At 43.8% G+C, this 13,633-nt stretch overlaps 1 protein-coding gene across 1 annotated transcript in view; it reads right to left on the reverse strand.

Moving 5' to 3' along the window:
• Positions 1–11,365: 11,365 nt before the first annotated feature.
• Positions 11,366–13,633, reverse strand: part of CLYBL (citramalyl-CoA lyase) — a 243,212-nt gene continuing 240,944 nt past the window's right edge. The window contains exon 9 of the mRNA XM_061170771.1: positions 11,366–11,470. The gene's annotated coding sequence lies outside the window, so the exon portion shown is untranslated. The remainder of the gene's footprint in view (positions 11,471–13,633) is intronic.

The following is a 13,633-nucleotide window of genomic DNA, read 5'->3' on the forward strand; positions in this document are numbered from 1 at the left end:
TGTATATTGACTTCCTTCCTTCCTTCCTTCCTTCCTTCCTTCCTCCCTCCCTCCTTCCTTCCTTCATTTTTTAGAATTTCTTGGCTGCACCGCACAGCATGCAGGATCTTAGTTCCCCGACCAGGGATCAAATCCAAGCCCGCTGCAGTGGAAGCGCAAGTCTTAACCACTGGACCGCCAGGGAAGTCTCTCTCCTGGGATCTTTAAATCCTGGTTTAAAAGACAGTAAAGCTGGGACTTCTGATGTATTCCTCAGGCTGACAGAACTCTTGAGTGAGAGAGGGATAATAGTCTGGCTCTTAGCACCCAGTTAATTCAAGACATTATTGAATGAGTGGATGAAATATTATAACTCACTTTATTATTGGTTTTCAAATAGAGGGCATATATGGATGGTTAGTTAAGAAGAGAAGAAGGGAAACAGATGATAATTTTTTCCCACTCTATGACCATGTAAGAAATTCAGGTTGGTGCTAATTAGAGTCATGGAAACTATGAAAGACTAGAAAATACAAGGGAGGTTTAGAGGGAAAAAAGAAAGCCAATGGAATAATTTTCAAAAATAGTTAATTCATAGATTTGCAAATTATTTTAATTTATTAAATCATTATGCAACTGAAACAGAAGTAGGCATAATAATAGTAGTTTCCCCAAGCTCTTATCTATAGAAAGGTAATATGTGGTGGCAGGGGATTGGGTCAGGAACCCTACTGGGCACTTCCTGCTTCTACCCCCAGCTATTTTCCCCACAGGTGGGACAGCTTAGATGAATGCATATGAATACCTAGGGTTGGCTTTTAGGGCAAAGAAGCTGCAAAAGGACACTCTGAGCCCTACGTGGGGTGTGTGTGAGATCCCACCCATTTTACCTCAGTGCCTTCCAGGTGGGCTGTGCCTTTGAACTTGGGCTCTTTGAGTTCCCATTCACCTCAACCCACTTCCCTTGCATTTGCTCCCTCAGAGAAGGTGGCTTAGTTTATTCTACTCTAGCACTGGTTGTACCAGTAACCTGCATGCTCTTTTCTAGAAAAAGATTTGGTGAGACTCATCGTATTCAGACTAGGTTGTTCCTTAAGAAATCAGTTCGTTTTGGCTTTGTTTTGTCAAAATACGAGCTACACCGAACTGGATCAATTGTTTTGCTAAATCCTCCCGCACCCCACCCTTTCTTCCTTTTTAAGTCAAAGCTGTTTTGGATTACCCAAGCAACAGAATGATTTACAAAATGAAAGAGAGGGACAATCTATTCTAACGGATGGAAGGCAGTAAAAAATATTTATGTGTGCCTGGCCGATGCGGACTTCTGGAAAGCGTTCACTTATGAACTGAAAGCTAGGGAAACGAAAGACGAAAATCAGCCCTCGGGGTTCTAATTTCGAGCGCACACCTTCTTAGGAAAAAACAACCTTCATTTCTTGGTTCCAGATTCTGCATTTGTCAAACAAAATTATTAGCCTGGATGCCTCTATTGGTGATGCTGTGCAGAGTTGTAGTTGATTTCTATGAGGCTGATTCTCAGAACTGGGGCTTGGAGGTGGCAGTGGAGAGAGAGGGTCTGGGGGCTGGGGGATGGGATGGGTAAATCCTTAAAAGGCAATAATCCTGTCAGTTTCCTGGGCCAGGGGTTGGGGGAGGGTGGTCTCTTAAATTTGAACTCTTCCTAGGCCCCATCTTTTCCTCTATATTCTTTCCTCACTCAAATAATAATGCACTTGTGAAGAAAAATATTTTTTAAATTAAAAAACAGCAGACAGTTATATATGCCTGTCTCATCCTCCTGCTGGCACCTTCCACCTCCCAGGGCTGGGCTGGGTGTGCAGGAGATTTAGGGCTGTCAGGGTCGGAAAACCCGCTTGCACCCTGGCTGATGAATCAGTAGTAAAGCTTGGCTCTGTAATATTTGTATGGAAAATGCAATGTTTGCACAATAAAGCTCTCCAGATTTTTAAGCTGTAAGAGTGAAGCCAGTTTACAACCAACAGGTTTCCCTCGTTGCCATTACCGCAAATAGTATCTTGTTTTGGCAAAATGGTGGCAGCCAGCAGGAGGTCCAACAATGCAGATTTTAATCAGAAAATTTAATTTTATATACAATTCAGTTTGTGCACGGTGAGAAATGTTTCTCACGGCATGAACTTTCAGGACTCGACTCTGAGCAAAAGGAGTTTCAATGTATGTAACGCCTTTCTCAGCACACAATACCCCGAAGCACTTCCTGGTAATATAAGGCTTGCGCTGCTGCTGCAGACGTCTCTCTTAAAATTACCCAGGATATTTATTTGGAGCAATTAAAAGAAGCGGCTGCATTCCACACAAATCCATGTTTACTGTAGATATTAAATTAGCCAAGATTTCAGTGCCGAGTGGCTGCACTGGGCTCTCTGCCTTGATGTGCTCCCTTGTAAGGCACCTTTCCACCTGGGCTCACTCTGTTTGCCAGTTGACTTGTAAACTCTCGAAAGAGAAGCCTGAATTGAAAATCTTGACAGAGCCTTTAAGAGAAGGGCCCTGGAGGAGTTGCCTCTCAGGCTGGGCCCAGGAAGAGTGGTGGGTACAGGGAGGAGAGGAGGGTCACAGGCTGTCCCGTGAATGACCAAGAGACGCCAGCCCTTGACTCACTTGCTGGACTTGAACATGGGTTGGGTCCAAAAGGTGCAAGGCCGCTTTTTCGGGGTCGGGGGTGGGATGGGGGCAGGACCTGTTCCTCTGGGTGATGGCGAGGGATATCACACACATACTCGGTAAGACAAGGCAGAGGGAGACAGCCAAGGCTTCTCAGGGAACAACCCTCTCAGTTGAAGAGGAGACAGGAACTCATAACTGAGTCGTCCATACCGAGGTCCAGCTGGGAGGAGGTAATGAGAGCGGCTCCAGAAATAGGGGGTCTTAGCCCTGAGTTAGGAGGTGGAGAAGGCAGACAGGAGGGACTGTCCCTGTGGTCTCACCCTGGGCCGTGTGCAAGGCCCCCTCTTTGCTTATGGGAGTAATGTAAACCCTCCAGTGCCCCCTCCCATCGTTTCCTAAGAGGGTCTGTGATGGAGTCCCTGTGCACACCTCAGGCACCCCTCACTCCCCATTCCTCACCCCTCCTACCCCGCTGGCCTTCACCTATTCCCGGCTGTCGGAGCCCATATGACCTTGAGTTCATTGACAGTTGAGTGGGGGCCCTGGTGCCTTAGACAGGAGCACCCCAGCCCTGTTTTATGTTATGCAGGACCCTGGGGGTGAAGTCACGAAGGTGCTGTGCCTGGCTGGCGGGAAGACGGCACCTACCTTTCACCGAGAGCCCACTCCAGCTGGGGCCACTCACATGCATGATCACATTCAATCCTCACGAGAATCTTGAGGGCGGTTCTATTTACCAAGAAGGAATCGGTGGCTCAGAGAGGGGTTAAGTTACTTGCTTAGCTGAGGTCACAGAGTTAGCCAGTGGCCATGGACCCACAAGGGAGGGCAGAGTAGAACCGGCTCGACTGGTGACCTCTCAGGAGTGAGGGCTGGCAGGCCACTGTGGGAGCTGGGCTTCAGTGCTGGGAGAAGGGCTGTCACACTGTGCCTCTGGCAGCAGGGCGACAGGAAGGCCGCCCCCTGTGTCCAGTGAGAAAAATGACCCTGAGGCTGACCCTAACGTAAGGTTTAGGCCAGAGACATGGAGACACAGAGACTGGCACTGGTTTACAGTCACTGCCTGGGGCCCTGTTTGGAAACAATTCTGAGCCTGATTCTAGACTCAGTTGGAAAGGATTCTGAGGTTGATTAGCCATGTCTGCCCTGGACCAGGGAGAAGGGAGTAGTGGTTATTTAGAATGAATTTGCAATCCTCATCTAGGTGTCTCTTGGCTTTGAGAATTTTTTTCTTTTGGCTAAATGCTCATTATTTTCCACAAACAGACAGGAATCTTACCTTTCCTTCCCTGATTAACCCGAGTCCACAGTTTTGGAGTTATGTTTGGTCACAAGTCCTATCTGGGGAGAATCATCAGGCATGCACAAAGAGAAAGCCAAACAGAGTTCTTAATGAGAGTTTAAAATTCAGAGAACACAGGAAAGATTTATTTGTATTTGGTATTTAGTACAAGCTTGGCACTATCCTGAGTTTTACAGATATTAACTCATTTACTCCTCATAATAACCCTATACGATAGGTCCCAGTATTAACCTCATTTTACAAATGGGACAGTTAAAGGCCAGAGAGGCTAAGCAACTTGTCCAAAGTCACACAGCTTTGTGAACTCAAGCAGTCTGATGCCAGAGTCTACATGATTAAATTATACCGTGCTGCCTCTCTATCAAGTCCATATTTCTGTTTTGCTTTCCTGGTGGTATTGTGCCTTGTGCTTCTTGTTTGTTTTCCAGATTAGACTGTGAACTTTGAAGGAAGGGATTACATTTTACTGTGTATAAGTACCTGACACATAGGAGGAGCTGAAACATGACTACACTGAAACATGACTACATGAAACATTAGTGGTATGATTTTAGGAATCAATCACATTGTATTTGAGTCATTTTCTATTTGTGTGTCTGGCTCCACTACTAGAGTGAGCTTCTAGGAGTGGGACTCTGAGGTATTTGTTTCTATATCCCCACTATCTAACACAATAGAGAAGAGACCCTGTCTCATTTGTTCATCAATTCATTAACTGATTCATTCAACAAAAATTTATTAAGAACAAGTACCATGCTCAGTGCTAGAATGAAGAAAGTAGATAAAACGTCTGTCTCTGTGGTTTGATTCCAACCTCACAAGAATAGATAGAGAAAAATGATGCTGACATTCTTTAAATTTGACACATTTGTCTATTTTTGCCAAAAATACTACTAGATTATTTGTCATTGCAACTTATCAATTCCCTCCTTTCCATAGTGTGTGATGAAGTCAAGTTGCAAAGTTATTTTATTCCTATTTTATTTACCAGGAGCATTGGTGGCCCACATTAGTCAGATCTAATATTTAAAGGTAAGAGAAAACCCTTTTGGTGTAGAGCCAATGGAAGAATTATTGGGTTCCCACAATGTGAGGTAGGGCTGTTTCATCCCCTTTTGTTATATGAAAAGCTTCAAGCATTATTAAGTGATGACAGAGAGTGCACTTGGCTTCTGGTATTTCTTTGAAGGCTTGCCTGTAGCATGCTGCTTGGAAGCAGGAATGATTCCACAAATGGTCAGGGAGCCACCCTGCAAACCGCCCTTTGCACCAGGTCCAGGTGTGTAAACAGAGCAGATGGGCCCTCCACCCTGGGAGAGGGAATTCCGAGGCTGGACAGCTGGAGTGGAGAATCACAGAGTTCAGGATCTCTTTTCCCTCCAACCGAGGCAGTATCTCAAGAATTCCCTCAACCACTTTTCTAATTCTCTGAGGCTGCTAACTGCATCAAGATCTCTCCTTATGGAGAAGGAGCAGGCTTTTCCCCAGAACACACAGGTAGTAAGTGGCAGAGGGGGCACTGGAAATCAGGTTACTTTCATGCCAATCCTGGGCGCAGCCCACGACCCGACACAGCCAAGCTTGTCCTTCCTGTGACAAGAAGTGACCGTGGTGCCCAAGGCAGAAGGAGTCCTTGGAAGCCGGTGCCTGAGTCCTGGCAGCAGGAGGTTTCAGATCATATGAAAACTTCCTGCCGGGGCCTCTCTACTCAGGGCCTACTAGGTTTAACTGTAGAACGATCAAAAGCAGTGTTTCAAACATAGATTTTGTTTATAATTAGCTCTAAATTCGTTTTTAAAATTTTGATATATATTTAATGAAAAATTTGGAAACACAAAACTGTACAAAGAAGACAAAATGAAAATCACCAGTAGTCTCGACATCCAAACACAGTAATTGCTAACATTTTGGTGTATTTTCTTCTGTTGTGATTTCTTTTTAACATGGTTGTAATCACATTATAATAGTAATAGCAGCTAACATTTGTTGAGGGCCCTGATGTGTCAGGTACTCATCTTTATATGCGTTAACTCAATTAAGTCTCATAACAATTCTATGAGATAGGTGCCGCTATTACCCCCATTTCACAGATAATAAAATTGAGGCACAGAGAGGCTAGTTCCTTGCCCAAGATTACTCAAAAGTAAGCAGTAGAGGCCAGACAGCCCAGCTCCAGACTCTACATATACAGCTTGGTATCTGGGGGATTTTTTTGGAATTTTTTTTCTCTTTGATTTTTTAAAAATTAATTTATTTTATTTTTTTACTTATTTCTTGTTTGACCGCATTGGGTCTTTGTTGCTGCGCGCAGGCTTTCTCTAGTTGTGGCGAGCGGGGGCTACTCTTTGTTGGGGTGCACAGGCTTCTCATTGTGGTGGCTTCTCTTGCTGCAGAGCAAGGGCTCTAGGTGCGTGGGCTTCAGTAGTTGTGGCACACGGGCTCAGCAGTTGTGGCTTGCGGGCTCTAGAGTGCAGGCTCAGTAGTTGTGGTGCATGGGCTTAGTTGCTCCATGGCATGTGGGTTCTTCCCGGACCAGGGATTGAACCCGTGTCCCCTGCATTGGCAGGCGGATCCTTAACCACTGCGCCACCAGGGAAGTCCGGTATCTGTTTTTGAACAAACCTTTTTCTTATTTTTTTCAGAAACACAAGTTTTAAGTGGCTGCCTAATATTCCATCATGGTTTCCATGGTTTTCATGCCTCTCTAATTTAAATGACGCAACCGTGAGTTGTGTTTGTGAATGAGGCTTTTTCTGTATTTAGGATCACAGAATTTCCCAGATCCAGACGTAAAAGGCACAAGTAAATGACAATAAGTCTGTGGACACTCATTGCCAAATATTTTTCAGGAGGACTACCTACCTCACTGCCATCAGCCTTGTGAGTGCTGGGCCTTGGAGGTTATCACTCAAAAAATGATTTAGTTTGACAGTCAAAAAGCTTATTGCTTTAAATTTTCTCTGGTCCAATTTCTGACTACTCTTGTAATAATGAACTTTCGCTCTCATCCAAATTCTGATTTTTGCCTAGACTTATTTTCCTCACTTCTAGTCATCCTTACTTAAAACAACAACAAAATTAAATGGTAACACACATTTTTCTGATTACAAAACTTATAAATGTCCATTTTAGAAAATACGGATAATCCAAAATCCCATCTAGTTACATTTACTTATTTTATCGTTCATCTTATTTCTTGGCTATCACAGCGATGTGGGTTCACTGTAGCCAATTTGGAATGTACAGAAAAGAGTAAAGGAGCAGAAAGTGAAATAACTAAGCAGGGGCAAACTTTTCAGCAGTTCTTGCCATTAAAATTTTTAAATCTTTTTATAAACTTTTTTTTTTTTATGGGAATCTACCTCTAAGATACTTTATTCGTTTTTTTTTGGTCTCAGGCCTGGAGCTATGATCTTGGTTAATTTTCATGTTTGTTGTAAAGGATAAGGAAGAGTAATTAGAACAGGATGCAGGGCGGGGGTGGGGCGGGAGAACCAGATTAAGAAAGGCTTTAGCCACCTACCTGCTTTCCCTTCTGATGGAGCTACTGGACACAGGGGCCTTAGGGCCACCCCAGGGTTACCCTCATAGCCCATCACTACCACAGTGACGTCACTCACCGCAGGCACACAACAGAAGCTCAATTAGTATCTGCTGGAGGAGTGAATTAATGAACGTATTCTTATGTAGGTATGACCTATATTAACGTACCGTCTCCTAGTAACTCTACAGCTTTAATCATTGCATCTCAGCATTCCTTTTGTTAAAAAAAGGAAAAAGAAAAAAGGTTTGCATCTGTGATCCCAGGTCCTGGCCTTATTAGGATCCTAGAGGATCGGCCAAATAGAGGTCTTTCAGCCCAAGGCAAATAATTGAGATCAAAGCTTCCTGGATCTCTCCCGGGAGGTCCTTGGCTCTCCAGTCAAAGTGACTGGAGCTCTCCTTTTCCCTTCGTGATCTGCAAGCACGCCATCCCGCCATCCGCCATCCCCGATGGGGAAGGGGGAGAAGGAGGCAGCTGAGGAGGAGTGGGAAAGGTGAGGGAGGTGCTGTTCTTGAGGGAGGGGGGTGAGGGCAAGCGTTTACCAAGCTGGCTCAAAGGCCCGTGGAGCCCCCAGCTGAGGCTTCTTACCGGAAGGAGCCCTTGCTCTCAGCGTGGCCCCCCTTTGCTCTCCTGAGGCCGTCAGAGGTGATAGCTAAGCTCACTTCTGCCTTCGTGGGGCTGTCGTTCTCACTCGGATGAGTTGTTATTTGATGTCTCTTTGCTTCTGTTTTTATAAAAATGGTACAATGTAAAGCTCTATGGTTCATATGTTTTGTGATCGTCAGATGACACTAGGAGAAATACTGCTTTTTGCCTATATATTTTAAATATATGTAAGAAAAATAAATTTGCAGAATATTAGTCAAGAAGCATGACACTGCCACTGCAAAGGGCAAACTTAAATGAATTTTCAGGAAGGGCAGCCATCTACACAAGTATACATTATCTTAAAAATTAAATGTGAGACATTTCAAGGCTGTGATTATTCCAACCTATTTTGTGATCAGTCAGGGATGTGAATGTGTATAAAATTAGAAAGTGTATCATGTGGGAAGAATCAGTCAACTATTTTACAATTCATATGGCCCAAAACATAATTATGGAAACTTAATTAAGTTTGCTTTGTAAAGTTTAGTATGGCCAGGAGTTCCCAAATCATGTTACAGTATTGTACTTTAGACAGTTCTAATGTAAAAGCCATACTGCATCTTTCAGAGTTTTGTTTGGTTGTTTCTCTTTTTAATCTGCAAAATGATGGGTTAGACTAGAGTATTTACTAAATGTTCGCCAGGTACTTCTAATTTGCAGCCAGGGTCTTCTAATTTGCAGCCAGGGTCCAGATCGTTGGCCTAGACGATCTCAAAAGTCCTTCTTTGGCACCAAAATGCTGTAGTATCTATAATTTTAAATTTTAAATCAAAATAAATAAGAAAATCAGATTCACCTAGCAGATAATTCTAGTTAAAAACATCTTCCTAAATTCAGAGGTCTCAGAAGTCCTACAAATGAAACTTACTTCATAAGTGGCCCAACCCTCATGAAATATTTTGGGCAGAGCTTATGAATTTGGAAAGTTTATGTTTGTTCCACATTCCAATATTCCTATATGAGTTTTAAGTCAATACTAAAAAAATTATTTTTCACCTTTGAGAGTCAAGATGTGGTCGAAGTTTTTGATTTCCAGGTGGAAATCAGAAGGCTTGAATGAAAATGTTTATGGATAAAGAGAGGTGAGAAATGAAGATATTGAATCTTTGCCATTAGCTTGGGATGACAACTCCCTGTGTGTGTGTGTGTGTGTGTGTGTGTGTGTGTGTGTGTGTTTGCACATGAGCCTCTGCTGGGATCCGGGAGGAACAGCTGATGTTGTGGGAATATCTCATAGAAACTATAGGGACAGATGGTGGCAGACTGCAGCCATGGGACCAGCATGCTACTGATTTCAACCTAGGAGCCCTTCTTATTGAAGACTATGTCCCCAGAACCATCAAGTTTTAAAATGTAGTTCAACTGGAGATGGTTTTTATTTTCTTGTTATGAAACCCGGGCTCCCACATTCTGGACTCAAATGACTATATTCCGTGTCTACTCAAGAACAGTATCTGTGGCAAAGAGATGTGAGGCTGAAGCCTCTCCAGGAATAAGTCAGGAAACAGAATGATCCAAGTTTGGTATTTAGATTAGAAATACAAGTGGAAGAAGTAAGGTTACCATCAGAAATGTGCATTTCTAAAGATATTCATTTGAAAGTTTTGAAAAAAGTAAAGCTCATGCCCTGGGGCTCCTGGGAGTATGTACAAAATACAATAATTAAATTAAGTCCAGCAGTTAAAATTCCTCATAAAAAGAAAAAGCTGGAGTGCTTCCCAATGGGGAATGCTTGACTTAAAAGAAAGGTTTTACTCTGTGGCCTGAAGGTCAACAAACTGGGACTCTGTGGGAATGTATAAAATTTCTTAAAGGGGTTCTCCGGTCTTTGTTTTGTTGAAAGAAAATAAAAGAGCAAAAAGGGACAAGTTTTGAAAATTCAAAAAATGAAGGTGCAGTCCTAAAATCATCATGATTTTTATAAACGCAGCACTAGAGGCTATGAAAACACGCTCTTTTCTGAGTACTAATGCAACACATATGCTCTTTGAGAAGGAAGGGAAAAGGCCAATGGTGCCTTTTGAACAAACTGTTTTCAAATGTGCTCATTTCCAGAGGCAGTGCATGCAAATCCACGACCCATTCATTTGCTACTTATTTTGAAAATATTCACCTTAAATATTCTCATAAATATATGTCACAGTTTAAAATTCCTTAGGTGATACAAAGACTGATTGCTTTTTAAAAAGGTCTTTATGAAGCAAAGTTGAAAAAAATGATTTTGGGGGGGTCACATCCTCAGTAATCTTAAATGGAATGTTTATCATAATTTGAAAATACCTGTTTTTATAAATAATCATTTATTGTTACCTTTCTGGTAACGTCCTCCCCCGAAATAATGTTAAGAAAAGGATAGAAATGAAATTTTATATCCTTAAACTTTGTTATGTGTAAGCATCATCCTGGGTTCCCACGTGAGTTTCAGGCTGCACACTCAAATGACTTCTCCTAAAACATAAAGAACCAATAACCAGTTTGCTAGGTCCTCATCTTCTTTATCGCTTAAATAGAATCTGAATGTTGGCTCTGCATTAAGACAGCATGATCAAATGTAGGACATTAGAAATAGCAGCTGTGGCAGCAATATTTAATTTACTGAATAATTAGCAGCCTCACTGACATTCCTCCGTTGATTCCCAAAGTATAGCATTAGCTGTCCTCTGCACTCAGGAGCTCTGCAGTAAAATGGGCCAGTAAACTTCCTGTGCCAAGTTCACAGTAAATGAAGGACTACGCAGCGTCCTGCAAGCAGCTCACAGCTTAAGACACTTGATTTACTTCCAAAACACGGAAAAAACATTAGAAATGTACATTTTTAGCCACTTTTGTTTTCTTTCCTACATTTGTTAATTTTTTTTTTTGGTTTGGGAATTGCGAGGAGAGGAAGGAAGGTAAAATTATAAGAAAAAGGAAACGGGAAATGGAAGCAGGACAGTAGCTGGAGGAGGGACTATATGGAATGAGAAGTGATGCAGAGAATGATGGGGGCCATGAGGGTAGGGCCGCAGGAGCGGGGAGGGTACAAGAGGAGGCGTGGGGAGTGAACCCAGCTCTGTCCTTGAGTCTGCGTCCTGCTCCTTCATCCCTTCACTGGAACGCCTTTCCTTATGCCACCTATGACACTCTCCATGGCCACTAGGCCATTCCCCCCCAGTGCGCCACCCTGCAAAATGTGCGAGGGACTGTTTGTTTAGTCTGGGAAAGGCAGAGACGGGGGGCATGAAGGCCTACCTCGAGGTTGGACTTGCCTGGTTGCCCAGCTCCCTGGCTGCACTGGATGACCGGCTGTTTGAATTGTGATGAGTTCACGTACCCTTGCCAGGGTCAGGCACTGTCTCTGAGGCAGGCAGCTGTTGAAAAAGAGGCTTCAGCTATTTTCTTGTTGCTTCAAAAAACTCATCTAGAGCTTCCTTCGTCGGGAACTTAATGTGAAGCTATGAATCTGGGGAGTTCTCGGGTGTGCAACTGTGTGGTTTAGTGGTTTCATTTCCAGACTTTAGTTGAACTCTTGGTTTTGCCAGCTGTGTGACCTTGAGCAAGTGCACTAAAAGGGCCAATATTTGCACAAATCCGGGAGGCAAGATGTCTGATGGAGGAACAGATGTCTCAGGGCCTAATGTAATGAACACACCTTTAGCGAGTTCTTGCGGGGGTGGGGGTGGGGTGGGATGGGGGTGGGGAGTGAGAGGTGAGCAGGAGAGGGATCTGGGGTACATGGCAATGTCCACTGTTCAGGGCCTCCACACTGCTGTGGGACACACACACACACACACACACACACACACACACACACAAAGTACTACAATAGAAATCTGACCCAGTGCAATGGAAGGACTGGGAGAGGGCCAGCAAGCTGTCTCTGGGTAGTTGGGAAGACTTCACAGAAGTGGTCTTCAAGTTGTGTCTTGAAAAATGGTTAGGAGTTTGCTGGGTATGATGGAGAGGGAGGGATTACAGCTTGTGTAGAGCCTTTGCACAGGAGTGTCAGGCCCTGCAGCCAGGCACAGTCCACCCGCCCCGTGGCCAGGGCCCCTGGGGGAGGCGATGTGTCGCTGGGCTGGTGTGGAAATGCCAGCGAGGCTCCTGGTGGCCGGAGCTCCCTCACAGCACACTGGGAAAAGCATCACAGAGCTCCCCTGGAAGCTGCTGCATGAATCCCAGTCTCTGGAAATCCCACGGAGGAAACAGATGTGCTCCTCTCCTCATCTGGGAGTTTGGGTTATTAACACAGTTTTCCCAGAGATTCTAAGCCAGAAGTTCATGTTGGTTTTATGTTCTTCCTTCCATGGAACTCAAGAGCCCATTAAAAAAAAAAAAAAAAAAAAAAAAATTAAGCCAGATGCCTAGAGTGGATAGCCTTCTGAAGGAACTCTCCACCACAAAGCTATCTGAAATGGAATGCTCGTTTTTCTCTTGATTCCTTTACTGTGTCTGAATAACTAAGGCAATTTGATTCATTGTTTAAAAAAACAAAACCCAGTCAAACCAGCTATGTGGCATGATGTAGACAACAAACAAACAAACATTCCCCCCCCCCCAGCAAAACAGTTTCTTTTCCCTGAATTTCTCCCCTTTAGCTAGGTATTTTAACATCACAATATAGTCACTGTTTGGTCTCCTTTGTTTTCATGAGATGGGGTTTTCAGTATATCAACTCTCTTATTTATGTAATGAAGGGAATCTGGAAAGTTCCTTCCAGGTCTTAGACTAATCCCTGGCACCATGTCCAGTTTTCTATACGTCTACATGCTGCACACAGTGTGAGAGAGAAACTGATTTTGACTGACTGAGAAGTCTGACATTGTTGCAGGATTCCCCCTCGGTCAATAGGTAGGCACAGGTGATTTGAGAGTGGGTTGTTTTCTATTCTTCCTGGTGACAGGAAGCTTTGTCTTTGACTCAGGTTTGGCAGTTATATTCCACCAAGAAGTGTGGTCCCTCTGCCCTTCCGGAATGCCCATCCTGATTCCTGAATGAGAGCTCACATTGGAGAAAACCACCTCGAGTTGGCCAAATTCTGCCCTAAGACTGAGCACAGCTTTCCAATTCCCTGTGTCTGGCCGAGGGCAGAATGGGGCCAGGACCCAGTGTGTTTGATCCTTTAGCAAATCTGACAGGCTGTTTACAAACATGCAGAAGGGCTGACTTCGCTCCTCAGACCTCAGGCAGGACTCTGGTTTCAGGACTGCAGCCTGAAGGAACTCATAGGGACCAAAAGAATTGGGGAGGCGATGAAACAGTTGAAAAAAGTGGCTGGTTTTCAAAGCATATGGCGAGTTTTTCAAACGCTTTAAATTCTTAATTCGCTCCTCTCCTGTTACTGTCGCTGTAGTAGCCAGTGGCACTTCTTTTTGTTTTGACATTTGACATTATTTTACGCCTTTGCTCCTCCTTTCACTTCACACAAGGGCATTTTAATTTTAAAAGAAAAGTGCATCCGGAACCAGTCCTACGGCTTTCCGACTAGCTGTCTGGCATCCAGTCAGGCTCAACAGATGTTTGTTGAACGAATA

Source organism: Eubalaena glacialis, chromosome 16 (assembly GCF_028564815.1).
Source record: "Eubalaena glacialis isolate mEubGla1 chromosome 16, mEubGla1.1.hap2.+ XY, whole genome shotgun sequence".
Lineage (NCBI taxonomy): Eukaryota > Metazoa > Chordata > Mammalia > Artiodactyla > Balaenidae > Eubalaena > Eubalaena glacialis.